Source organism: Daphnia magna, linkage group LG4 (assembly GCF_020631705.1).
Source record: "Daphnia magna isolate NIES linkage group LG4, ASM2063170v1.1, whole genome shotgun sequence".
Taxonomy (NCBI): domain Eukaryota; kingdom Metazoa; phylum Arthropoda; class Branchiopoda; order Diplostraca; family Daphniidae; genus Daphnia; species Daphnia magna.
Genome location: NC_059185.1, coordinates 5,227,749 through 5,250,263, shown reverse-complemented (window position 1 = coordinate 5,250,263; position 22,515 = coordinate 5,227,749). Strand labels below are relative to the sequence as shown.

The 22,515-nt window shown below is 40.8% G+C and overlaps 68 non-coding genes across 68 annotated transcripts; 26 read left to right on the top strand and 42 right to left on the bottom strand.

Annotated features, from left to right (window-relative positions):
* Positions 1-191: 191 nt before the first annotated feature.
* On the bottom strand, positions 192-264 carry Trnar-ucg. Its single transcript has one exon. It is a non-coding gene; the product is annotated as a tRNA-Arg (tRNA).
* A 94-nt stretch (positions 265-358) lies between these two features.
* On the bottom strand, positions 359-440 carry Trnal-aag. Its single transcript has one exon. It is a non-coding gene; the product is annotated as a tRNA-Leu (tRNA).
* Positions 441-792: 352 nt separating this feature from the next.
* Trnap-ugg lies at positions 793-864 on the bottom strand. Its single transcript has one exon. It is a non-coding gene; the product is annotated as a tRNA-Pro (tRNA).
* A 340-nt stretch (positions 865-1,204) lies between these two features.
* Positions 1,205-1,276, top strand: Trnaq-uug. Its single transcript has one exon. It is a non-coding gene; the product is annotated as a tRNA-Gln (tRNA).
* A 94-nt stretch (positions 1,277-1,370) lies between these two features.
* Trnap-cgg lies at positions 1,371-1,442 on the top strand. Its single transcript has one exon. It is a non-coding gene; the product is annotated as a tRNA-Pro (tRNA).
* Positions 1,443-1,818: 376 nt separating this feature from the next.
* On the bottom strand, positions 1,819-1,891 carry Trnar-ucg. Its single transcript has one exon. It is a non-coding gene; the product is annotated as a tRNA-Arg (tRNA).
* A 94-nt stretch (positions 1,892-1,985) lies between these two features.
* Trnal-aag lies at positions 1,986-2,067 on the bottom strand. The gene has a single exon. It is a non-coding gene; the product is annotated as a tRNA-Leu (tRNA).
* Positions 2,068-2,419: 352 nt separating this feature from the next.
* Positions 2,420-2,491, bottom strand: Trnap-ugg. Its single transcript has one exon. It is a non-coding gene; the product is annotated as a tRNA-Pro (tRNA).
* A 340-nt stretch (positions 2,492-2,831) lies between these two features.
* Positions 2,832-2,903, top strand: Trnaq-uug. The gene has a single exon. It is a non-coding gene; the product is annotated as a tRNA-Gln (tRNA).
* A 93-nt stretch (positions 2,904-2,996) lies between these two features.
* Positions 2,997-3,068, top strand: Trnap-cgg. Its single transcript has one exon. It is a non-coding gene; the product is annotated as a tRNA-Pro (tRNA).
* A 374-nt stretch (positions 3,069-3,442) lies between these two features.
* On the bottom strand, positions 3,443-3,515 carry Trnar-ucg. Its single transcript has one exon. It is a non-coding gene; the product is annotated as a tRNA-Arg (tRNA).
* A 95-nt stretch (positions 3,516-3,610) lies between these two features.
* Trnal-aag lies at positions 3,611-3,692 on the bottom strand. The gene has a single exon. It is a non-coding gene; the product is annotated as a tRNA-Leu (tRNA).
* Positions 3,693-4,046: 354 nt separating this feature from the next.
* On the bottom strand, positions 4,047-4,118 carry Trnap-ugg. Its single transcript has one exon. It is a non-coding gene; the product is annotated as a tRNA-Pro (tRNA).
* A 347-nt stretch (positions 4,119-4,465) lies between these two features.
* Positions 4,466-4,537, top strand: Trnaq-uug. Its single transcript has one exon. It is a non-coding gene; the product is annotated as a tRNA-Gln (tRNA).
* A 93-nt stretch (positions 4,538-4,630) lies between these two features.
* Trnap-cgg lies at positions 4,631-4,702 on the top strand. Its single transcript has one exon. It is a non-coding gene; the product is annotated as a tRNA-Pro (tRNA).
* Positions 4,703-5,076: 374 nt separating this feature from the next.
* Positions 5,077-5,149, bottom strand: Trnar-ucg. The gene has a single exon. It is a non-coding gene; the product is annotated as a tRNA-Arg (tRNA).
* A 94-nt stretch (positions 5,150-5,243) lies between these two features.
* Positions 5,244-5,325, bottom strand: Trnal-aag. The gene has a single exon. It is a non-coding gene; the product is annotated as a tRNA-Leu (tRNA).
* A 352-nt stretch (positions 5,326-5,677) lies between these two features.
* On the bottom strand, positions 5,678-5,749 carry Trnap-ugg. Its single transcript has one exon. It is a non-coding gene; the product is annotated as a tRNA-Pro (tRNA).
* A 340-nt stretch (positions 5,750-6,089) lies between these two features.
* On the top strand, positions 6,090-6,161 carry Trnaq-uug. Its single transcript has one exon. It is a non-coding gene; the product is annotated as a tRNA-Gln (tRNA).
* Positions 6,162-6,254: 93 nt separating this feature from the next.
* Positions 6,255-6,326, top strand: Trnap-cgg. Its single transcript has one exon. It is a non-coding gene; the product is annotated as a tRNA-Pro (tRNA).
* Positions 6,327-6,700: 374 nt separating this feature from the next.
* On the bottom strand, positions 6,701-6,773 carry Trnar-ucg. The gene has a single exon. It is a non-coding gene; the product is annotated as a tRNA-Arg (tRNA).
* A 94-nt stretch (positions 6,774-6,867) lies between these two features.
* Trnal-aag lies at positions 6,868-6,949 on the bottom strand. Its single transcript has one exon. It is a non-coding gene; the product is annotated as a tRNA-Leu (tRNA).
* A 352-nt stretch (positions 6,950-7,301) lies between these two features.
* Positions 7,302-7,373, bottom strand: Trnap-ugg. The gene has a single exon. It is a non-coding gene; the product is annotated as a tRNA-Pro (tRNA).
* A 340-nt stretch (positions 7,374-7,713) lies between these two features.
* Trnaq-uug lies at positions 7,714-7,785 on the top strand. The gene has a single exon. It is a non-coding gene; the product is annotated as a tRNA-Gln (tRNA).
* A 93-nt stretch (positions 7,786-7,878) lies between these two features.
* Trnap-cgg lies at positions 7,879-7,950 on the top strand. The gene has a single exon. It is a non-coding gene; the product is annotated as a tRNA-Pro (tRNA).
* A 374-nt stretch (positions 7,951-8,324) lies between these two features.
* Trnar-ucg lies at positions 8,325-8,397 on the bottom strand. Its single transcript has one exon. It is a non-coding gene; the product is annotated as a tRNA-Arg (tRNA).
* A 94-nt stretch (positions 8,398-8,491) lies between these two features.
* Trnal-aag lies at positions 8,492-8,573 on the bottom strand. The gene has a single exon. It is a non-coding gene; the product is annotated as a tRNA-Leu (tRNA).
* Positions 8,574-8,925: 352 nt separating this feature from the next.
* Positions 8,926-8,997, bottom strand: Trnap-ugg. Its single transcript has one exon. It is a non-coding gene; the product is annotated as a tRNA-Pro (tRNA).
* A 340-nt stretch (positions 8,998-9,337) lies between these two features.
* On the top strand, positions 9,338-9,409 carry Trnaq-uug. Its single transcript has one exon. It is a non-coding gene; the product is annotated as a tRNA-Gln (tRNA).
* A 93-nt stretch (positions 9,410-9,502) lies between these two features.
* Positions 9,503-9,574, top strand: Trnap-cgg. The gene has a single exon. It is a non-coding gene; the product is annotated as a tRNA-Pro (tRNA).
* Positions 9,575-9,948: 374 nt separating this feature from the next.
* Trnar-ucg lies at positions 9,949-10,021 on the bottom strand. Its single transcript has one exon. It is a non-coding gene; the product is annotated as a tRNA-Arg (tRNA).
* Positions 10,022-10,115: 94 nt separating this feature from the next.
* Trnal-aag lies at positions 10,116-10,197 on the bottom strand. The gene has a single exon. It is a non-coding gene; the product is annotated as a tRNA-Leu (tRNA).
* Positions 10,198-10,549: 352 nt separating this feature from the next.
* Positions 10,550-10,621, bottom strand: Trnap-ugg. The gene has a single exon. It is a non-coding gene; the product is annotated as a tRNA-Pro (tRNA).
* Positions 10,622-10,961: 340 nt separating this feature from the next.
* On the top strand, positions 10,962-11,033 carry Trnaq-uug. The gene has a single exon. It is a non-coding gene; the product is annotated as a tRNA-Gln (tRNA).
* Positions 11,034-11,126: 93 nt separating this feature from the next.
* On the top strand, positions 11,127-11,198 carry Trnap-cgg. Its single transcript has one exon. It is a non-coding gene; the product is annotated as a tRNA-Pro (tRNA).
* A 374-nt stretch (positions 11,199-11,572) lies between these two features.
* Positions 11,573-11,645, bottom strand: Trnar-ucg. Its single transcript has one exon. It is a non-coding gene; the product is annotated as a tRNA-Arg (tRNA).
* A 95-nt stretch (positions 11,646-11,740) lies between these two features.
* Positions 11,741-11,822, bottom strand: Trnal-aag. The gene has a single exon. It is a non-coding gene; the product is annotated as a tRNA-Leu (tRNA).
* A 352-nt stretch (positions 11,823-12,174) lies between these two features.
* Trnap-ugg lies at positions 12,175-12,246 on the bottom strand. Its single transcript has one exon. It is a non-coding gene; the product is annotated as a tRNA-Pro (tRNA).
* Positions 12,247-12,586: 340 nt separating this feature from the next.
* Trnaq-uug lies at positions 12,587-12,658 on the top strand. Its single transcript has one exon. It is a non-coding gene; the product is annotated as a tRNA-Gln (tRNA).
* Positions 12,659-12,751: 93 nt separating this feature from the next.
* Positions 12,752-12,823, top strand: Trnap-cgg. The gene has a single exon. It is a non-coding gene; the product is annotated as a tRNA-Pro (tRNA).
* Positions 12,824-13,197: 374 nt separating this feature from the next.
* On the bottom strand, positions 13,198-13,270 carry Trnar-ucg. Its single transcript has one exon. It is a non-coding gene; the product is annotated as a tRNA-Arg (tRNA).
* Positions 13,271-13,364: 94 nt separating this feature from the next.
* Trnal-aag lies at positions 13,365-13,446 on the bottom strand. Its single transcript has one exon. It is a non-coding gene; the product is annotated as a tRNA-Leu (tRNA).
* Positions 13,447-13,798: 352 nt separating this feature from the next.
* Positions 13,799-13,870, bottom strand: Trnap-ugg. Its single transcript has one exon. It is a non-coding gene; the product is annotated as a tRNA-Pro (tRNA).
* A 340-nt stretch (positions 13,871-14,210) lies between these two features.
* Positions 14,211-14,282, top strand: Trnaq-uug. Its single transcript has one exon. It is a non-coding gene; the product is annotated as a tRNA-Gln (tRNA).
* A 93-nt stretch (positions 14,283-14,375) lies between these two features.
* Positions 14,376-14,447, top strand: Trnap-cgg. The gene has a single exon. It is a non-coding gene; the product is annotated as a tRNA-Pro (tRNA).
* Positions 14,448-14,821: 374 nt separating this feature from the next.
* On the bottom strand, positions 14,822-14,894 carry Trnar-ucg. Its single transcript has one exon. It is a non-coding gene; the product is annotated as a tRNA-Arg (tRNA).
* Positions 14,895-14,988: 94 nt separating this feature from the next.
* On the bottom strand, positions 14,989-15,070 carry Trnal-aag. Its single transcript has one exon. It is a non-coding gene; the product is annotated as a tRNA-Leu (tRNA).
* Positions 15,071-15,422: 352 nt separating this feature from the next.
* Positions 15,423-15,494, bottom strand: Trnap-ugg. The gene has a single exon. It is a non-coding gene; the product is annotated as a tRNA-Pro (tRNA).
* Positions 15,495-15,834: 340 nt separating this feature from the next.
* On the top strand, positions 15,835-15,906 carry Trnaq-uug. The gene has a single exon. It is a non-coding gene; the product is annotated as a tRNA-Gln (tRNA).
* A 93-nt stretch (positions 15,907-15,999) lies between these two features.
* Positions 16,000-16,071, top strand: Trnap-cgg. Its single transcript has one exon. It is a non-coding gene; the product is annotated as a tRNA-Pro (tRNA).
* Positions 16,072-16,461: 390 nt separating this feature from the next.
* On the bottom strand, positions 16,462-16,534 carry Trnar-ucg. The gene has a single exon. It is a non-coding gene; the product is annotated as a tRNA-Arg (tRNA).
* Positions 16,535-16,629: 95 nt separating this feature from the next.
* Trnal-aag lies at positions 16,630-16,711 on the bottom strand. The gene has a single exon. It is a non-coding gene; the product is annotated as a tRNA-Leu (tRNA).
* Positions 16,712-17,063: 352 nt separating this feature from the next.
* On the bottom strand, positions 17,064-17,135 carry Trnap-ugg. The gene has a single exon. It is a non-coding gene; the product is annotated as a tRNA-Pro (tRNA).
* A 340-nt stretch (positions 17,136-17,475) lies between these two features.
* Trnaq-uug lies at positions 17,476-17,547 on the top strand. The gene has a single exon. It is a non-coding gene; the product is annotated as a tRNA-Gln (tRNA).
* A 567-nt stretch (positions 17,548-18,114) lies between these two features.
* Trnar-ucg lies at positions 18,115-18,187 on the bottom strand. The gene has a single exon. It is a non-coding gene; the product is annotated as a tRNA-Arg (tRNA).
* A 94-nt stretch (positions 18,188-18,281) lies between these two features.
* Trnal-aag lies at positions 18,282-18,363 on the bottom strand. The gene has a single exon. It is a non-coding gene; the product is annotated as a tRNA-Leu (tRNA).
* Positions 18,364-18,715: 352 nt separating this feature from the next.
* On the bottom strand, positions 18,716-18,787 carry Trnap-ugg. Its single transcript has one exon. It is a non-coding gene; the product is annotated as a tRNA-Pro (tRNA).
* A 341-nt stretch (positions 18,788-19,128) lies between these two features.
* Trnaq-uug lies at positions 19,129-19,200 on the top strand. Its single transcript has one exon. It is a non-coding gene; the product is annotated as a tRNA-Gln (tRNA).
* Positions 19,201-19,293: 93 nt separating this feature from the next.
* Positions 19,294-19,365, top strand: Trnap-cgg. The gene has a single exon. It is a non-coding gene; the product is annotated as a tRNA-Pro (tRNA).
* Positions 19,366-19,739: 374 nt separating this feature from the next.
* Positions 19,740-19,812, bottom strand: Trnar-ucg. The gene has a single exon. It is a non-coding gene; the product is annotated as a tRNA-Arg (tRNA).
* Positions 19,813-19,906: 94 nt separating this feature from the next.
* On the bottom strand, positions 19,907-19,988 carry Trnal-aag. The gene has a single exon. It is a non-coding gene; the product is annotated as a tRNA-Leu (tRNA).
* Positions 19,989-20,340: 352 nt separating this feature from the next.
* On the bottom strand, positions 20,341-20,412 carry Trnap-ugg. Its single transcript has one exon. It is a non-coding gene; the product is annotated as a tRNA-Pro (tRNA).
* Positions 20,413-20,752: 340 nt separating this feature from the next.
* Positions 20,753-20,824, top strand: Trnaq-uug. Its single transcript has one exon. It is a non-coding gene; the product is annotated as a tRNA-Gln (tRNA).
* Positions 20,825-20,917: 93 nt separating this feature from the next.
* On the top strand, positions 20,918-20,989 carry Trnap-cgg. The gene has a single exon. It is a non-coding gene; the product is annotated as a tRNA-Pro (tRNA).
* Positions 20,990-21,363: 374 nt separating this feature from the next.
* On the bottom strand, positions 21,364-21,436 carry Trnar-ucg. The gene has a single exon. It is a non-coding gene; the product is annotated as a tRNA-Arg (tRNA).
* Positions 21,437-21,531: 95 nt separating this feature from the next.
* On the bottom strand, positions 21,532-21,613 carry Trnal-aag. Its single transcript has one exon. It is a non-coding gene; the product is annotated as a tRNA-Leu (tRNA).
* A 352-nt stretch (positions 21,614-21,965) lies between these two features.
* Trnap-ugg lies at positions 21,966-22,037 on the bottom strand. The gene has a single exon. It is a non-coding gene; the product is annotated as a tRNA-Pro (tRNA).
* A 340-nt stretch (positions 22,038-22,377) lies between these two features.
* On the top strand, positions 22,378-22,449 carry Trnaq-uug. Its single transcript has one exon. It is a non-coding gene; the product is annotated as a tRNA-Gln (tRNA).
* The last annotated feature ends 66 nt before the right edge of the window (positions 22,450-22,515 follow it).

The window sequence follows — 22,515 nt, the reverse complement described above, 5'->3', positions numbered from 1 at the left end:
AATAGTCAAGTCAGAATGCCCGGTCTCCGATGTACTTCTTTACCCCGTACCTTGGTATGTCCTTGAGGTATCGCACATAACTAGGAGCAAACGCAGAGGATGGGTAGGTAGTAGTTCGTTGCTGTGAAATGTACTTCTGTTGCCACCTGAGCTGTATCGTCCATTTTCAAAACTTGAGTATAAGTTATAATTGATCGTAGCAGGACTCGAACCTGCAATCTTCGGATCCGAAGTCCGACGCCTTATCCATTAGGCCACACGACCGTATTAATATCGAGACATTGAATGAAGAAATAAAAATAATAATCCCAATATTGGGTAAAAGATAAATTGTAATTTAGTGTCCAAATGTAATGAATGGCAGCGATGGGATTCGAACCCATGCCTCCGAAGAGACTGGTGCCTTAAACCAGCGCCTTAGACCGCTCGGCCACGCTACCTTAATAATTGCGCTTTGCGGATGTTCCCTGAGGCAGAATTTGCAAGTTTTCTATTACAATATGTGAACCAGCATGTCGCAGATTGGTTAGCAACTTTGTTTGGTAATATCGCAAGATATGAAAGTCCTTTGTTTTATCTAACTTCGAAAGGATTATATGTTTGAAATGACTTGCTTTGCTTATTTAAGACGAACACAGATTGCCGAAGGCGAAAGCTAATTTGGCTGATGTGCAGTGTAATTCAAAGCGTGTGATAGGACAGTTGATGAGCTGTGTTCGATATTACATTAGTGCAAATTTCCACATGCAAGTCCACTAAATGTTATTAGTTTGAAACATACGAATAAACTTGGGGCTCATCCGGGATTTGAACCCGGGGCCTCCTACACCCAAAGCAGGAATCATACCACTAGACCAATGAGCCACATGTAAGATCGCACCAGTTGAACAATATACCTTACAATATCATTCAAATCAATGTTTGATTCCTACAGTCCACCGCTCTACCAATTGAGCTATCAAAGGATGATGTAGACGGAAGAGGCAGCGTCAAGTGGACATCACCTTAGATAAATGCTTCTAGAAAACTGTTCAACATTGCGTAATATGGCAATGAACGAAGCAGTGAAATTTCTACGCGTTATACCTTACCATCTTAACGACTCATTTTCGCCCGTGTGGATGGATCAGAGCTTACGCCATACATTTTAAGTACCTTCCGTATGGCATCGGAAAGGACCTTTTGCGGATATAGATACGACAACGGTTCCATGGTGTAATGGTTATCACATCAGACTTTGACTCTGATAATCTGAGTTCGATTCTCAGTGGAACCTTCATTTTTGGTCGTTTCGCTCTTGAAAAACCATTCGTAGTCTATAATGATCATGATTTTTATCGGCATTTAATGTTTTATAATAACACGTAACAGGCTCATTGGTCTAGTAGTATGATACTTGCTTCGGGTGTAAGTGATCCCGGGTTCAATTCCCGGATGGGCCCATTATTTATTTACAAAAACCGGTGGATTTACAAGTGATTTTCTTGCTGTTTATGTAAGATTACTACGGTTGACTAAAATAACAGAAAACACTAAAGATGTACCTGTGCTTGTTTCAACAGGATTATGATGTACTTAGGCGTTGCGTTTAGAAATCATATCGTCGTGAATGCCAACGGAAACATCGAATAGTCAAGTCAGAATGCCCGGTCTCCGATGTACTTCTTTACCCCGTACCTTGGTATGTCCTTGAGGTATCGCACATAACTAGGAGCAAACGCAGAGGATGGGTAGGTAGTAGTTCGTTGCTGTGAAATGTACTTCTGTTGCCACCTGAGCTGTATCGTCCATTTTCAAAACTTGAGTATAAGTTATAATTGATCGTAGCAGGACTCGAACCTGCAATCTTCGGATCCGAAGTCCGACGCCTTATCCATTAGGCCACACGACCGTATTAATATCGAGACATTGAATGAAGAAATAAAAATAATAATCCCAATATTGGGTAAAAGATAAATTGTAATTTAGTGTCCAAATGTAATGAATGGCAGCGATGGGATTCGAACCCATGCCTCCGAAGAGACTGGTGCCTTAAACCAGCGCCTTAGACCGCTCGGCCACGCTACCTTAATAATTGCGCTTTGCGGATGTTCCCTGAGGCAGAATTTGCAAGTTTTCTATTACAATATGTGAACCAGCATGTCGCAGATTGGTTAGCAACTTTGTTTGGTAATATCGCAAGATATGAAAGTCCTTTGTTTTATCTAACTTCGAAAGGATTATATGTTTGAAATGACTTGCTTTGCTTATTTAAGACGAACACAGATTGCCGAAGGCGAAAGCTAATTTGGCTGATGTGCAGTGTAATTCAAAGCGTGTGATAGGACAGTTGATGAGCTGTGTTCGATATTACATTAGTGCAAATTTCCACATGCAAGTCCACTAAATGTTATTAGTTTGAAACATACGAATAAACTTGGGGCTCATCCGGGATTTGAACCCGGGGCCTCCTACACCCAAAGCAGGAATCATACCACTAGACCAATGAGCCACATGTAAGATCGCACCAGTTGAACAATATACCTTACAATATCATTCAAATCAATGTTTGATTCCTACAGTCCACCGCTCTACCAATTGAGCTATCAAAGGATGATGTAGACGGAAGAGGCAGCGTCAAGTGGACATCACCTTAGATAAATGCTTCTAGAAAACTGTTCAACATTGCGTAATATGGCAATGAACGAAGCAGTGAAATTTCTACGCGTTATACCTTACCATCTTAACGACTCATTTTCGCCCGTGTGGATGGATCAGAGCTTACGCCATACATTTTAAGTACCTTCCGTATGGCATCGGAAAGGACCTATTGCGGATATAGATACGACAACGGTTCCATGGTGTAATGGTTATCACATCAGACTTTGACTCTGATAATCTGAGTTCGATTCTCAGTGGAACCTTCATTTTTGGTCGTTTCGCTCTTGAAAAACCATTCGTAGTCTATAATGATCATGATTTTTATCGGCATTTAATGTTTTATAAAACACGTAACAGGCTCATTGGTCTAGTAGTATGATACTTGCTTCGGGTGTAAGTGATCCCGGGTTCAATTCCCGGATGGGCCCATTATTTATTTACAAAAACCGGTGGATTTACAAGTGATTTTCTTGCTGTTTATGTAAGATTACTACGGTTGACTAAAATAACAGAAAACACTAAAGATGTACCTGTGCTTGTTTCAACAGGATTATGATGTACTTAGGCGTTGCGTTTAGAAATCATCGTCGTGAATGCCAACGGAAACATCGAATAGTCAAGTCAGAATGCCCGGTCTCCGATGTACTTCTTTACCCCGTACCTTGGTATGTCCTTGAGGTATCGCACATAACTAGGAGCAAACGCAGAGGATGGGTAGGTAGTAGTTCGTTGCTGTGAAATGTACTTCTGTTGCCACCTGAGCTGTATCGTCCATTTTCAAAACTTGAGTATAAGTTATAATTGATCGTAGCAGGACTCGAACCTGCAATCTTCGGATCCGAAGTCCGACGCCTTATCCATTAGGCCACACGACCGTATTAATAATCGAGACATTGAATGAAGAAATAAAAATAATAATCCCAATATTGGGTAAAAGATAAATTGTAATTTAGTGTCCAAATGTAATGAATGGCAGCGATGGGATTCGAACCCATGCCTCCGAAGAGACTGGTGCCTTAAACCAGCGCCTTAGACCGCTCGGCCACGCTACCTTAATAATTGCGCTTTGCGTTGATGTTCCCTGAGGCAGAATTTGCAAGTTTTCTATTACAATATGTGAACCAGCATGTCGCAGATTGGTTAGCAACTTTGTTTGGTAATATCGCAAGATATGAAAGTCCTTTGTTTTATCTAACTTCGAAAGGATTATATGTTTGAAATGACTTGCTTTGCTTATTTAAGACGAACACAGATTGCCGAAGGCGAAAGCTAATTTGGCTGATGTGCAGTGTAATTCAAAGCGTGTGATAGGACAATTGATGAGCTGTGTTCGATATTACATTAGTGCAAATTTCCACATGCAAGTCCACTAAATGTTATTAGTTTGAAACATACGAATAAACTTGGGGCTCATCCGGGATTTGAACCCGGGGCCTCCTACACCCAAAGCAGGAATCATACCACTAGACCAATGAGCCACATGTAAGATCGCACCAGTTGAACAATATACCTTACAATATCATTCAAATCAATGTTTGATTCCTACAGTCCACTAACCACCGCTCTACCAATTGAGCTATCAAAGGATGATGTAGACGGAAGAGGCAGCGTCAAGTGGACATCACCTTAGATAAATGCTTCTAGAAAACTGTTCAACATTGCGTAATATGGCAATGAACGAAGCAGTGAAATTTCTACGCGTTATACCTTACCATCTTAACGACTTATTTTCGCCCGTGTGGATGGATCAGAGCTTACGCCATACATTTTAAGTACCTTCCGTATGGCATCGGAAAGGACCTATTGCGGATATAGATACGACAACGGTTCCATGGTGTAATGGTTATCACATCAGACTTTGACTCTGATAATCTGAGTTCGATTCTCAGTGGAACCTTCATTTTTGGTCGTTTCGCTCTTGAAAAACCATTCGTAGTCTATAATGATCATGATTTTTATCGGCATTTAATGTTTTATAAAACACGTAACAGGCTCATTGGTCTAGTAGTATGATACTTGCTTCGGGTGTAAGTGATCCCGGGTTCAATTCCCGGATGGGCCCATTATTTATTTACAAAAACCGGTGGATTTACAAGTGATTTTCTTGCTGTTTATGTAAGATTACTACGGTTGACTAAAATAACAGAAAACACTAAAGATGTACCTGTGCTTGTTTCAACAGGATTATGATGTACTTAGGCGTTGCGTTTAGAAATCATCGTCGTGAATGCCAACGGAAACATCGAATAGTCAAGTCAGAATGCCCGGTCTCCGATGTACTTCTTTACCCCGTACCTTGGTATGTCCTTGAGGTATCGCACATAACTAGGAGCAAACGCAGAGGATGGGTAGGTAGTAGTTCGTTGCTGTGAAATGTACTTCTGTTGCCACCTGAGCTGTATCGTCCATTTTCAAAACTTGAGTATAAGTTATAATTGATCGTAGCAGGACTCGAACCTGCAATCTTCGGATCCGAAGTCCGACGCCTTATCCATTAGGCCACACGACCGTATTAATATCGAGACATTGAATGAAGAAATAAAAATAATAATCCCAATATTGGGTAAAAGATAAATTGTAATTTAGTGTCCAAATGTAATGAATGGCAGCGATGGGATTCGAACCCATGCCTCCGAAGAGACTGGTGCCTTAAACCAGCGCCTTAGACCGCTCGGCCACGCTACCTTAATAATTGCGCTTTGCGGATGTTCCCTGAGGCAGAATTTGCAAGTTTTCTATTACAATATGTGAACCAGCATGTCGCAGATTGGTTAGCAACTTTGTTTGGTAATATCGCAAGATATGAAAGTCCTTTGTTTTATCTAACTTCGAAAGGATTATATGTTTGAAATGACTTGCTTTGCTTATTTAAGACGAACACAGATTGCCGAAGGCGAAAGCTAATTTGGCTGATGTGCAGTGTAATTCAAAGCGTGTGATAGGACAGTTGATGAGCTGTGTTCGATATTACATTAGTGCAAATTTCCACATGCAAGTCCACTAAATGTTATTAGTTTGAAACATACGAATAAACTTGGGGCTCATCCGGGATTTGAACCCGGGGCCTCCTACACCCAAAGCAGGAATCATACCACTAGACCAATGAGCCACATGTAAGATCGCACCAGTTGAACAATATACCTTACAATATCATTCAAATCAATGTTTGATTCCTACAGTCCACCGCTCTACCAATTGAGCTATCAAAGGATGATGTAGACGGAAGAGGCAGCGTCAAGTGGACATCACCTTAGATAAATGCTTCTAGAAAACTGTTCAACATTGCGTAATATGGCAATGAACGAAGCAGTGAAATTTCTACGCGTTATACCTTACCATCTTAACGACTCATTTTCGCCCGTGTGGATGGATCAGAGCTTACGCCATACATTTTAAGTACCTTCCGTATGGCATCGGAAAGGACCTATTGCGGATATAGATACGACAACGGTTCCATGGTGTAATGGTTATCACATCAGACTTTGACTCTGATAATCTGAGTTCGATTCTCAGTGGAACCTTCATTTTTGGTCGTTTCGCTCTTGAAAAACCATTCGTAGTCTATAATGATCATGATTTTTATCGGCATTTAATGTTTTATAAAACACGTAACAGGCTCATTGGTCTAGTAGTATGATACTTGCTTCGGGTGTAAGTGATCCCGGGTTCAATTCCCGGATGGGCCCATTATTTATTTACAAAAACCGGTGGATTTACAAGTGATTTTCTTGCTGTTTATGTAAGATTACTACGGTTGACTAAAATAACAGAAAACACTAAAGATGTACCTGTGCTTGTTTCAACAGGATTATGATGTACTTAGGCGTTGCGTTTAGAAATCATCGTCGTGAATGCCAACGGAAACATCGAATAGTCAAGTCAGAATGCCCGGTCTCCGATGTACTTCTTTACCCCGTACCTTGGTATGTCCTTGAGGTATCGCACATAACTAGGAGCAAACGCAGAGGATGGGTAGGTAGTAGTTCGTTGCTGTGAAATGTACTTCTGTTGCCACCTGAGCTGTATCGTCCATTTTCAAAACTTGAGTATAAGTTATAATTGATCGTAGCAGGACTCGAACCTGCAATCTTCGGATCCGAAGTCCGACGCCTTATCCATTAGGCCACACGACCGTATTAATATCGAGACATTGAATGAAGAAATAAAAATAATAATCCCAATATTGGGTAAAAGATAAATTGTAATTTAGTGTCCAAATGTAATGAATGGCAGCGATGGGATTCGAACCCATGCCTCCGAAGAGACTGGTGCCTTAAACCAGCGCCTTAGACCGCTCGGCCACGCTACCTTAATAATTGCGCTTTGCGGATGTTCCCTGAGGCAGAATTTGCAAGTTTTCTATTACAATATGTGAACCAGCATGTCGCAGATTGGTTAGCAACTTTGTTTGGTAATATCGCAAGATATGAAAGTCCTTTGTTTTATCTAACTTCGAAAGGATTATATGTTTGAAATGACTTGCTTTGCTTATTTAAGACGAACACAGATTGCCGAAGGCGAAAGCTAATTTGGCTGATGTGCAGTGTAATTCAAAGCGTGTGATAGGACAGTTGATGAGCTGTGTTCGATATTACATTAGTGCAAATTTCCACATGCAAGTCCACTAAATGTTATTAGTTTGAAACATACGAATAAACTTGGGGCTCATCCGGGATTTGAACCCGGGGCCTCCTACACCCAAAGCAGGAATCATACCACTAGACCAATGAGCCACATGTAAGATCGCACCAGTTGAACAATATACCTTACAATATCATTCAAATCAATGTTTGATTCCTACAGTCCACCGCTCTACCAATTGAGCTATCAAAGGATGATGTAGACGGAAGAGGCAGCGTCAAGTGGACATCACCTTAGATAAATGCTTCTAGAAAACTGTTCAACATTGCGTAATATGGCAATGAACGAAGCAGTGAAATTTCTACGCGTTATACCTTACCATCTTAACGACTCATTTTCGCCCGTGTGGATGGATCAGAGCTTACGCCATACATTTTAAGTACCTTCCGTATGGCATCGGAAAGGACCTATTGCGGATATAGATACGACAACGGTTCCATGGTGTAATGGTTATCACATCAGACTTTGACTCTGATAATCTGAGTTCGATTCTCAGTGGAACCTTCATTTTTGGTCGTTTCGCTCTTGAAAAACCATTCGTAGTCTATAATGATCATGATTTTTATCGGCATTTAATGTTTTATAAAACACGTAACAGGCTCATTGGTCTAGTAGTATGATACTTGCTTCGGGTGTAAGTGATCCCGGGTTCAATTCCCGGATGGGCCCATTATTTATTTACAAAAACCGGTGGATTTACAAGTGATTTTCTTGCTGTTTATGTAAGATTACTACGGTTGACTAAAATAACAGAAAACACTAAAGATGTACCTGTGCTTGTTTCAACAGGATTATGATGTACTTAGGCGTTGCGTTTAGAAATCATCGTCGTGAATGCCAACGGAAACATCGAATAGTCAAGTCAGAATGCCCGGTCTCCGATGTACTTCTTTACCCCGTACCTTGGTATGTCCTTGAGGTATCGCACATAACTAGGAGCAAACGCAGAGGATGGGTAGGTAGTAGTTCGTTGCTGTGAAATGTACTTCTGTTGCCACCTGAGCTGTATCGTCCATTTTCAAAACTTGAGTATAAGTTATAATTGATCGTAGCAGGACTCGAACCTGCAATCTTCGGATCCGAAGTCCGACGCCTTATCCATTAGGCCACACGACCGTATTAATATCGAGACATTGAATGAAGAAATAAAAATAATAATCCCAATATTGGGTAAAAGATAAATTGTAATTTAGTGTCCAAATGTAATGAATGGCAGCGATGGGATTCGAACCCATGCCTCCGAAGAGACTGGTGCCTTAAACCAGCGCCTTAGACCGCTCGGCCACGCTACCTTAATAATTGCGCTTTGCGGATGTTCCCTGAGGCAGAATTTGCAAGTTTTCTATTACAATATGTGAACCAGCATGTCGCAGATTGGTTAGCAACTTTGTTTGGTAATATCGCAAGATATGAAAGTCCTTTGTTTTATCTAACTTCGAAAGGATTATATGTTTGAAATGACTTGCTTTGCTTATTTAAGACGAACACAGATTGCCGAAGGCGAAAGCTAATTTGGCTGATGTGCAGTGTAATTCAAAGCGTGTGATAGGACAGTTGATGAGCTGTGTTCGATATTACATTAGTGCAAATTTCCACATGCAAGTCCACTAAATGTTATTAGTTTGAAACATACGAATAAACTTGGGGCTCATCCGGGATTTGAACCCGGGGCCTCCTACACCCAAAGCAGGAATCATACCACTAGACCAATGAGCCACATGTAAGATCGCACCAGTTGAACAATATACCTTACAATATCATTCAAATCAATGTTTGATTCCTACAGTCCACCGCTCTACCAATTGAGCTATCAAAGGATGATGTAGACGGAAGAGGCAGCGTCAAGTGGACATCACCTTAGATAAATGCTTCTAGAAAACTGTTCAACATTGCGTAATATGGCAATGAACGAAGCAGTGAAATTTCTACGCGTTATACCTTACCATCTTAACGACTCATTTTCGCCCGTGTGGATGGATCAGAGCTTACGCCATACATTTTAAGTACCTTCCGTATGGCATCGGAAAGGACCTATTGCGGATATAGATACGACAACGGTTCCATGGTGTAATGGTTATCACATCAGACTTTGACTCTGATAATCTGAGTTCGATTCTCAGTGGAACCTTCATTTTTGGTCGTTTCGCTCTTGAAAAACCATTCGTAGTCTATAATGATCATGATTTTTATCGGCATTTAATGTTTTATAAAACACGTAACAGGCTCATTGGTCTAGTAGTATGATACTTGCTTCGGGTGTAAGTGATCCCGGGTTCAATTCCCGGATGGGCCCATTATTTATTTACAAAAACCGGTGGATTTACAAGTGATTTTCTTGCTGTTTATGTAAGATTACTACGGTTGACTAAAATAACAGAAAACACTAAAGATGTACCTGTGCTTGTTTCAACAGGATTATGATGTACTTAGGCGTTGCGTTTAGAAATCATCGTCGTGAATGCCAACGGAAACATCGAATAGTCAAGTCAGAATGCCCGGTCTCCGATGTACTTCTTTACCCCGTACCTTGGTATGTCCTTGAGGTATCGCACATAACTAGGAGCAAACGCAGAGGATGGGTAGGTAGTAGTTCGTTGCTGTGAAATGTACTTCTGTTGCCACCTGAGCTGTATCGTCCATTTTCAAAACTTGAGTATAAGTTATAATTGATCGTAGCAGGACTCGAACCTGCAATCTTCGGATCCGAAGTCCGACGCCTTATCCATTAGGCCACACGACCGTATTAATATCGAGACATTGAATGAAGAAATAAAAATAATAATCCCAATATTGGGTAAAAGATAAATTGTAATTTAGTGTCCAAATGTAATGAATGGCAGCGATGGGATTCGAACCCATGCCTCCGAAGAGACTGGTGCCTTAAACCAGCGCCTTAGACCGCTCGGCCACGCTACCTTAATAATTGCGCTTTGCGGATGTTCCCTGAGGCAGAATTTGCAAGTTTTCTATTACAATATGTGAACCAGCATGTCGCAGATTGGTTAGCAACTTTGTTTGGTAATATCGCAAGATATGAAAGTCCTTTGTTTTATCTAACTTCGAAAGGATTATATGTTTGAAATGACTTGCTTTGCTTATTTAAGACGAACACAGATTGCCGAAGGCGAAAGCTAATTTGGCTGATGTGCAGTGTAATTCAAAGCGTGTGATAGGACAATTGATGAGCTGTGTTCGATATTACATTAGTGCAAATTTCCACATGCAAGTCCACTAAATGTTATTAGTTTGAAACATACGAATAAACTTGGGGCTCATCCGGGATTTGAACCCGGGGCCTCCTACACCCAAAGCAGGAATCATACCACTAGACCAATGAGCCACATGTAAGATCGCACCAGTTGAACAATATACCTTACAATATCATTCAAATCAATGTTTGATTCCTACAGTCCACCGCTCTACCAATTGAGCTATCAAAGGATGATGTAGACGGAAGAGGCAGCGTCAAGTGGACATCACCTTAGATAAATGCTTCTAGAAAACTGTTCAACATTGCGTAATATGGCAATGAACGAAGCAGTGAAATTTCTACGCGTTATACCTTACCATCTTAACGACTCATTTTCGCCCGTGTGGATGGATCAGAGCTTACGCCATACATTTTAAGTACCTTCCGTATGGCATCGGAAAGGACCTATTGCGGATATAGATACGACAACGGTTCCATGGTGTAATGGTTATCACATCAGACTTTGACTCTGATAATCTGAGTTCGATTCTCAGTGGAACCTTCATTTTTGGTCGTTTCGCTCTTGAAAAACCATTCGTAGTCTATAATGATCATGATTTTTATCGGCATTTAATGTTTTATAAAACACGTAACAGGCTCATTGGTCTAGTAGTATGATACTTGCTTCGGGTGTAAGTGATCCCGGGTTCAATTCCCGGATGGGCCCATTATTTATTTACAAAAACCGGTGGATTTACAAGTGATTTTCTTGCTGTTTATGTAAGATTACTACGGTTGACTAAAATAACAGAAAACACTAAAGATGTACCTGTGCTTGTTTCAACAGGATTATGATGTACTTAGGCGTTGCGTTTAGAAATCATCGTCGTGAATGCCAACGGAAACATCGAATAGTCAAGTCAGAATGCCCGGTCTCCGATGTACTTCTTTACCCCGTACCTTGGTATGTCCTTGAGGTATCGCACATAACTAGGAGCAAACGCAGAGGATGGGTAGGTAGTAGTTCGTTGCTGTGAAATGTACTTCTGTTGCCACCTGAGCTGTATCGTCCATTTTCAAAACTTGAGTATAAGTTATAATTGATCGTAGCAGGACTCGAACCTGCAATCTTCGGATCCGAAGTCCGACGCCTTATCCATTAGGCCACACGACCGTATTAATATCGAGACATTGAATGAAGAAATAAAAATAATAATCCCAATATTGGGTAAAAGATAAATTGTTAATTTAGTGTCCAAATGTAATGAATGGCAGCGATGGGATTCGAACCCATGCCTCCGAAGAGACTGGTGCCTTAAACCAGCGCCTTAGACCGCTCGGCCACGCTACCTTAATAATTGCGCTTTGCGGATGTTCCCTGAGGCAGAATTTGCAAGTTTTCTATTACAATATGTGAACCAGCATGTCGCAGATTGGTTAGCAACTTTGTTTGGTAATATCGCAAGATATGAAAGTCCTTTGTTTTATCTAACTTCGAAAGGATTATATGTTTGAAATGACTTGCTTTGCTTATTTAAGACGAACACAGATTGCCGAAGGCGAAAGCTAATTTGGCTGATGTGCAGTGTAATTCAAAGCGTGTGATAGGACAATTCATGAGCTGTGTTCGATATTACATTAGTGCAAATTTCCACATGCAAGTCCACTAAATGTTATTAGTTTGAAACATACGAATAAACTTGGGGCTCATCCGGGATTTGAACCCGGGGCCTCCTACACCCAAAGCAGGAATCATACCACTAGACCAATGAGCCACATGTAAGATCGCACCAGTTGAACAATATACCTTACAATATCATTCAAATCAATGTTTGATTCCTACAGTCCACCGCTCTACCAATTGAGCTATCAAAGGATGATGTAGACGGAAGAGGCAGCGTCAAGTGGACATCACCTTAGATAAATGCTTCTAGAAAACTGTTCAACATTGCGTAATATGGCAATGAACGAAGCAGTGAAATTTCTACGCGTTATACCTTACCATCTTAACGACTCATTTTCGCCCGTGTGGATGGATCAGAGCTTACGCCATACATTTTAAGTACCTTCCGTATGGCATCGGAAAGGACCTATTGCGGATATAGATACGACAACGGTTCCATGGTGTAATGGTTATCACATCAGACTTTGACTCTGATAATCTGAGTTCGATTCTCAGTGGAACCTTCATTTTTGGTCGTTTCGCTCTTGAAAAACCATTCGTAGTCTATAATGATCATGATTTTTATCGGCATTTAATGTTTTATAAAACACGTAACAGGCTCATTGGTCTAGTAGTATGATACTTGCTTCGGGTGTAAGTGATCCCGGGTTCAATTCCCGGATGGGCCCATTATTTATTTACAAAAACCGGTGGATTTACAAGTGATTTTCTTGCTGTTTATGTAAGATTACTACGGTTGACTAAAATAACAGAAAACACTAAAGATGTACCTGTGCTTGTTTCAACAGGATTATGATGTACTTAGGCGTTGCGTTTAGAAATCATCGTCGTGAATGCCAACGGAAACATCGAATAGTCAAGTCAGAATGCCCGGTCTCCGATGTACTTCTTTACCCCGTACCTTGGTATGTCCTTGAGGTATCGCACATAACTAGGAGCAAACGCAGAGGATGGGTAGGTAGTAGTTCGTTGCTGTGAAATGTACTTCTGTTGCCACCTGAGCTGTATCGTCCATTTTCAAAACTTGAGTATAAGTTATAATTGATCGTAGCAGGACTCGAACCTGCAATCTTCGGATCCGAAGTCCGACGCCTTATCCATTAGGCCACACGACCGTATTAATATCGAGACATTGAATGAAGAAATAAAAATAATAATCCCAATATTGGGTAAAAGATAAATTGTAATTTAGTGTCCAAATGTAATGAATGGCAGCGATGGGATTCGAACCCATGCCTCCGAAGAGACTGGTGCCTTAAACCAGCGCCTTAGACCGCTCGGCCACGCTACCTTAATAATTGCGCTTTGCGGATGTTCCCTGAGGCAGAATTTGCAAGTTTTCTATTACAATATGTGAACCAGCATGTCGCAGATTGGTTAGCAACTTTGTTTGGTAATATCGCAAGATATGAAAGTCCTTTGTTTTATCTAACTTCGAAAGGATTATATGTTTGAAATGACTTGCTTTGCTTATTTAAGACGAACACAGATTGCCGAAGGCGAAAGCTAATTTGGCTGATGTGCAGTGTAATTCAAAGCGTGTGATAGGACAGTTGATGAGCTGTGTTCGATATTACATTAGTGCAAATTTCCACATGCAAGTCCACTAAATGTTATTAGTTTGAAACATACGAATAAACTTGGGGCTCATCCGGGATTTGAACCCGGGGCCTCCTACACCCAAAGCAGGAATCATACCACTAGACCAATGAGCCACATGTAAGATCGCACCAGTTGAACAATATACCTTACAATATCATTCAAATCAATGTTTGATTCCTACAGTCCACCGCTCTACCAATTGAGCTATCAAAGGATGATGTAGACGGAAGAGGCAGCGTCAAGTGGACATCACCTTAGATAAATGCTTCTAGAAAACTGTTCAACATTGCGTAATATGGCAATGAACGAAGCAGTGAAATTTCTACGCGTTATACCTTACCATCTTAACGACTCATTTTCGCCCGTGTGGATGGATCAGAGCTTACGCCATACATTTTAAGTACCTTCCGTATGGCATCGGAAAGGACCTATTGCGGATATAGATACGACAACGGTTCCATGGTGTAATGGTTATCACATCAGACTTTGACTCTGATAATCTGAGTTCGATTCTCAGTGGAACCTTCATTTTTGGTCGTTTCGCTCTTGAAAAACCATTCGTAGTCTATAATGATCATGATTTTTATCGGCATTTAATGTTTTATAAAACACGTAACAGGCTCATTGGTCTAGTAGTATGATACTTGCTTCGGGTGTAAGTGATCCCGGGTTCAATTCCCGGATGGGCCCATTATTTATTTACAAAAACCGGTGGATTTACAAGTGATTTTCTTGCTGTTTATGTAAGATTACTACGGTTGACTAAAATAACAGAAAACACTAAAGATGTACCTGTGCTTGTTTCAACAGGATTATGATGTACTTAGGCGTTGCGTTTAGAAATCATCGTCGTGAATGCCAACGGAAACATCGAATAGTCAAGTCAGAATGCCCGGTCTCCGATGTACTTCTTTACCCCGTACCTTGGTATGTCCTTGAGGTATCGCACATAACTAGGAGCAAACGCAGAGGATGGGTAGGTAGTAGTTCGTTGCTGTGAAATGTACTTCTGTTGCCACCTGAGCTGTATCGTCCATTTTCAAAACTTGAGTATAAGTTATAATTGATCGTAGCAGGACTCGAACCTGCAATCTTCGGATCCGAAGTCCGACGCCTTATCCATTAGGCCACACGACCGTATTAATATCGAGACATTGAATGAAGAAATAAAAATAATAATCCCAATATTGGGTAAAAGATAAATTGTAATTTAGTGTCCAAATGTAATGAATGGCAGCGATGGGATTCGAACCCATGCCTCCGAAGAGACTGGTGCCTTAAACCAGCGCCTTAGACCGCTCGGCCACGCTACCTTAATAATTGCGCTTTGCGGATGTTCCCTGAGGCAGAATTTGCAAGTTTTCTATTACAATATGTGAACCAGCATGTCGCAGATTGGTTAGCAACTTTGTTTGGTAATATCGCAAGATATGAAAGTCCTTTGTTTTATCTAACTTCGAAAGGATTATATGTTTGAAATGACTTGCTTTGCTTATTTAAGACGAACACAGATTGCCGAAGGCGAAAGCTAATTTGGCTGATGTGCAGTGTAATTCAAAGCGTGTGATAGGACAATTCATGAGCTGTGTTCGATATTACATTAGTGCAAATTTCCACATGCAAGTCCACTAAATGTTATTAGTTTGAAACATACGAATAAACTTGGGGCTCATCCGGGATTTGAACCCGGGGCCTCCTACACCCAAAGCAGGAATCATACCACTAGACCAATGAGCCACATGTAAGATCGCACCAGTTGAACAATATACCTTACAATATCATTCAAATCAATGTTTGATTCCTACAGTCCACCGCTCTACCAATTGAGCTATCAAAGGATGATGTAGACGGAAGAGGCAGCGTCAAGTGGACATCACCTTAGATAAATGCTTCTAGAAAACTGTTCAACATTGCGTAATATGGCAATGAACGAAGCAGTGAAATTTCTACGCGTTATACCTTACCATCTTAACGACTCATTTTCGCCCGTGTGGATGGATCAGAGCTTACGCCATACATTTTAAGTACCTTCCGTATGGCATCGGAAAGGACCTATTGCGGATATAGATACGACAACGGTTCCATGGTGTAATGGTTATCACATCAGACTTTGACTCTGATAATCTGAGTTCGATTCTCAGTGGAACCTTCATTTTTGGTCGTTTCGCTCTTGAAAAACCATTCGTAGTCTATAATGATCATGATTTTTATCGGCATTTAATGTTTTATAAAACACGTAACAGGCTCATTGGTCTAGTAGTATGATACTTGCTTCGGGTGTAAGTGATCCCGGGTTCAATTCCCGGATGGGCCCATTATTTATTTACAAAAACCGGTGGATTTACAAGTGAATTTTCTTGCTGTTTATGTAAGATTACCACGGTTGCGACTAAAATAAAAACAGAAAACACTAAAATAGATGTACCTTCTATGTTTCAACAGGATTATGATCAGAATGTGTACTTAGGCGTTGCGTTTAGAAATCATCGTCGTGAATGCCAACGGAAACATCGAATAGTCAAGTCAGAATGCCCGGTCTCCGATGTACTTCTTTACCCCGTACCTTGGTATGTCCTTGAGGTATCGCACATAACTAGGAGCAAACGCAGAGGATGGGTAGGTAGTAGTTCGTTGCTGTGAAATGTACTTCTGTTGCCACCTGAGCTGTATCGTCCATTTTCAAAACTTGAGTATAAGTTATAATTGATCGTAGCAGGACTCGAACCTGCAATCTTCGGATCCGAAGTCCGACGCCTTATCCATTAGGCCACACGACCGTATTAATAATCGAGACATTGAATGAAGAAATAAAAATAATAATCCCAATATTGGGTAAAAGATAAATTTTAATTTAGTGTCCAAATGTAATGAATGGCAGCGATGGGATTCGAACCCATGCCTCCGAAGAGACTGGTGCCTTAAACCAGCGCCTTAGACCGCTCGGCCACGCTACCTTAATAATTGCGCTTTGCGGATGTTCCCTGAGGCAGAATTTGCAAGTTTTCTATTACAATATGTGAACCAGCATGTCGCAGATTGGTTAGCAACTTTGTTTGGTAATATCGCAAGATATGAAAGTCCTTTGTTTTATCTAACTTCGAAAGGATTATATGTTTGAAATGACTTGCTTTGCTTATTTAAGACGAACACAGATTGCCGAAGGCGAAAGCTAATTTGGCTGATGTGCAGTGTAATTCAAAGCGTGTGATAGGACAATTCATGAGCTGTGTTCGATATTACATTAGTGCAAATTTCCACATGCAAGTCCACTAAATGTTATTAGTTTGAAACATACGAATAAACTTGGGGCTCATCCGGGATTTGAACCCGGGGCCTCCTACACCCAAAGCAGGAATCATACCACTAGACCAATGAGCCACATGTAAGATCGCACCAGTTGAACAATATACCTTACAATATCATTCAAATCAATGTTTGATTCCTACAGTCCACCGCTCTACCAATTGAGCTATCAAAGGATGATGTAGACGGAAGAGGCAGCGTCAAGTGGACATCACCTTAGATAAATGCTTCTAGAAAACTGTTCAACATTGCGTAATATGGCAATGAACGAAGCAGTGAAATTTCTACGCGTTATACCTTACCATCTTAACGACTCATTTTCGCCCGTGTGGATGGATCAGAGCTTACGCCATACATTTTAAGTACCTTCCGTATGGCATCGGAAAGGACCTATTGCGGATATAGATACGACAACGGTTCCATGGTGTAATGGTTATCACATCAGACTTTGACTCTGATAATCTGAGTTCGATTCTCAGTGGAACCTTCATTTTTGGTCGTTTCGCTCTTGAAAAACCATTCGTAGTCTATAATGATCATGATTTTTATCGGCATTTAATGTTTTATAAAACACGTAACAGGCTCATTGGTCTAGTAGTATGATACTTGCTTCGGGTGTAAGTGATCCCGGGTTCAATTCCCGGATTGGGCCCATTATTTATTTACAAAAACCGGTGGATTTACAAGTGATTTTCTTGCTGTTTATGTAAGATTACTACGGTTGACTAAAATAACAGAAAACACTAAAGATGTACCTGTGCTTGTTTCAACAGGATTATAAGTAATTTTATTTCACCGGGGCCTTGGATGTACTTAGGCGTTGCGTTTAGAAATCATAGTCGTGAATGCCAACGGAAACATCGAATAGTCAAGTCAGAATGCCCGGTCTCCGATGTACTTCTTTACCCCGTACCTTGGTATGTCCTTGAGGTATCGCACATAACTAGGAGCAAACGCAGAGGATGGGTAGGTAGTAGTTCGTTGCTGTGAAATGTACTTCTGTTGCCACCTGAGCTGTATCGTCCATTTTCAAAACTTGAGTATAAGTTATAATTGATCGTAGCAGGACTCGAACCTGCAATCTTCGGATCCGAAGTCCGACGCCTTATCCATTAGGCCACACGACCGTATTAAAATCGAGACATTAAATGAAGAAATAAAAATAATAATCCCAATATTGGGTAAAAGATAAATTTTAATTTAGTGTCCAAATGTAATGAATGGCAGCGATGGGATTCGAACCCATGCCTCCGAAGAGACTGGTGCCTTAAACCAGCGCCTTAGACCGCTCGGCCACGCTACCTTAATAATCGCGCTTTGCGGATGTTCCCTGAGGCAGAATTTGCAAGTTTTCTATTACAATATGTGAACCAGCATGTCGCAGATTGGTTAGCAACTTTGTTTGGTAATATCGCAAGATATGAAAGTCCTTTGTTTTATCTAACTTCGAAAGGATTATATGTTTGAAATGGCTTGCTTTGCTTATTTAAGACGAACACAGATTGCCGAAGGCGAAAGCTAATTTGGCTGATGTGCAGTGTAATTCAAAGCGTGTGATAGGACAATTCATGAGCTGTGTTCGATATTACATTAGTGCAAATTTCCACATGCAAGTCCACTAAATGTTATTTGTTTGAAACACACGAATAAACTTGGGGCTCATCCGGGATTTGAACCCGGGGCCTCCTACACCCAAAGCAGGAATCATACCACTAGACCAATGAGCCACATGTAAGATCGCACCAGTTGAACAATATACCTCACAATATCATTCAAATCAATGTTTGATTCCTACAGTCCACCGCTCTACCAATTGAGCTATCAAAGGATGATGTAGACGGAAGAGGCAGCGTCAAGTGGACATCACCTTAGATAAATGCTTCTAGAAAACTGTTCAACATTGCGTAATATGGCAATGAACGAAGCAGTGAAATTTCTACGCGTTATACCTTACCATCTTAACGACTAATTTTCGCCCGTGTGGATGGATCAGAGCTTACGCCATACATTTTAAGTACCTTCCGTATGGCATCGGATAGGACCTATTTGTGGATATAGATACGACAACGGTTCCATGGTGTAATGGTTATCACATCAGACTTTGACTCTGATAATCTGAGTTCGATTCTCAGTGGAACCTTCATTTTTGGTCGTTTCGCTCTTGAAAAACCATTCGTAGTCTATAATGATCATGATTTTTATCGGCATTTAATGTTTTATAATACACGTAACAGGCTCATTGGTCTAGTAGTATGATACTTGCTTCGGGTGTAAGTGATCCCGGGTTCAATTCCCGGATGGGCCCATTATATATTTACAAAAACCGGTGGATTTACAAGTGATTTTCTTGCTGTTTATGTAAGATTACTGCGGTCGACTGAAATAACAGAAAACACTAAAGATGTACCTGTGCTTGTTTCAACAGGATTATGATGTACTTAGGCGTTGCGTTTAGAAATCATAGTCGTGAATGCCAACGGAAACATCGAATAGTCAAGTCAGAATGCCCGGTCTCCGATGTACTTCTTTACCCCGTACCTTGGTATGTCCTTGAGGTATCGCACATAACTAGGAGCAAACGCAGAGGATGGGTAGGTAGTAGTTCGTTGCTGTGAAATGTACTTCTGTTGCCACCTGAGCTGTATCGTCCATTTTCAAAACTTGAGTATAAGTTATAATTGATCGTAGCAGGACTCGAACCTGCAATCTTCGGATCCGAAGTCCGACGCCTTATCCATTAGGCCACACGACCGTATTAAAATCGAGACATTAAATGAAGAAATAAAAATAATAATCCCAATATTGGGTAAAAGATAAATTTTAATTTAGTGTCCAAATGTAATGAATGGCAGCGATGGGATTCGAACCCATGCCTCCGAAGAGACTGGTGCCTTAAACCAGCGCCTTAGACCGCTCGGCCACGCTACCTTAATAATCGCGCTTTGCGGATGTTCCCTGAGGCAGAATTTGCAAGTTTTCTATTACAATATGTGAACCAGCATGTCGCAGATTGGTTAGCAACTTTGTTTGGTAATATCGCAAGATATGAAAGTCCTTTGTTTTATCTAACTTCGAAAGGATTATATGTTTGAAATGGCTTGCTTTGCTTATTTAAGACGAACACAGATTGCCGAAGGCGAAAGCTAATTTGGCTGATGTGCAGTGTAATTCAAAGCGTGTGATAGGACAATTCATGAGCTGTGTTCGATATTACATTAGTGCAAATTTCCACATGCAAGTCCACTAAATGTTATTTGTTTGAAACATACGAATAAACTTGGGGCTCATCCGGGATTTGAACCCGGGGCCTCCTACACCCAAAGCAGGAATCATACCACTAGACCAATGAGCCACATGTAAGATCGCACCAGTTGAACAATATACCTCACAATATCATTCAAATCAATGTTTGATTCCTACAGTCCACCGCTCTACCAATTGAGCTATCAAAGGATGATGTAGACGGAAGAGGCAGCGTCAAGTGGACATCACCTTAGATAAATGCTTCTAGAAAACTGTTCAACATTGCGTAATATGGCAATGAACGAAGCAGTGAAATTTCTACGCGTTATACCTTACCATCTTAACGACTAATTTTCGCCCGTGTGGATGGATCAGAGCTTACGCCATACATTTTAAGTACCTTCCGTATGGCATCGGATAGGACCTTTTGTGGATATAGATACGACAACGGTTCCATGGTGTAATGGTTATCACATCAGACTTTGACTCTGATAATCTGAGTTCGATTCTCAGTGGAACCTTCATTTTTGGTCGTTTCGCTCTTGAAAAACCATTCGTAGTCTATAATGATCATGATTTTTATCGGCATTTAATGTTTTATAATACACGTAACAGGCTCATTGGTCTAGTAGTATGATACTTGCTTCGGGTGTAAGTGATCCCGGGTTCAATTCCCGGATGGGCCCATTATATATTTACAAAAACCGGTGGATTTACAAGTGATTTTCTTGCTGTTTATGTAAGATTACTGCGGTCGACTAAAATAACAGAAAACACTAAAGATGTACCTGTGCTTGTTTCAACAGGATTATGATGTACTTAGGCGTTGCGTTTAGAAATCATAGTCGTGAATGCCAACGGAAACATCGAATAGTCAAGTCAGAATGCCCGGTCTCCGATGTACTTCTTTACCCCGTACCTTGGTATGTCCTTGAGGTATCGCACATAACTAGGAGCAAACGCAGAGGATGGGTAGGTAGTAGTTCGTTGCTGTGAAATGTACTTCTGTTGCCACCTGAGCTGTATCGTCCATTTTCAAAACTTGAGTATAAGTTATAATTGATCGTAGCAGGACTCGAACCTGCAATCTTCGGATCCGAAGTCCGACGCCTTATCCATTAGGCCACACGACCGTATTAAATATCGAGACATTAAATGAAGAAATAAAAATAATAATCCCAATATTGGGTAAAAGATAAATTTTAATTTAGTGTCCAAATGTAATGAATGGCAGCGATGGGATTCGAACCCATGCCTCCGAAGAGACTGGTGCCTTAAACCAGCGCCTTAGACCGCTCGGCCACGCTACCTTAATAATCGCGCTTTGCGGATGTTCCCTGAGGCAGAATTTGCAAGTTTTCTATTACAATATGTGAACCAGCATGTCGCAGATTGGTTAGCAACTTTGTTTGGTAATATCGCAAGATATGAAAGTCCTTTGTTTTATCTAACTTCGAAAGGATTATATGTTTGAAATGGCTTGCTTTGCTTATTTAAGACGAACACAGATTGCCGAAGGCGAAAGCTAATTTGGCTGATGTGCAGTGTAATTCAAAGCGTGTGATAGGACAATTCATGAGCTGTGTTCGATATTACATTAGTGCAAATTTCCACATGCAAGTCCACTAAATGTTATTTGTTTGAAACATACGAATAAACTTGGGGCTCATCCGGGATTTGAACCCGGGGCCTCCTACACCCAAAGCAGGAATCATACCACTAGACCAATGAGCCACATGTAAGATCGCACCAGTTGAACAATATACCTCACAATATCATTCAAATCAATGTTTGATTCCTACAGTCCACCGCTCTACCAATTGAGCTATCAAAGGATGATGTAGACGGAAGAGGCAGCGTCAAGTGGACATCACCTTAGATAAATGCTTCTAGAAAACTGTTCAACATTGCGTAATATGGCAATGAACGAAGCAGTGAAATTTCTACGCGTTATACCTTACCATCTTAACGACTAATTTTCGCCCGTGTGGATGGATCAGAGCTTACGCCATACATTTTAAGTACCTTCCGTATGGCATCGGATAGGACCTTTTGTTGATATAGATACGACAACGGTTCCATGGTGTAATGGTTATCACATCAGACTTTGACTCTGATAATCTGAGTTCGATTCTCAGTGGAACCTTCATTTTTGGTCGTTTCGCTCTTGAAAAACCATTCGTAGTCTATAATGATCATGATTTTTATCGGC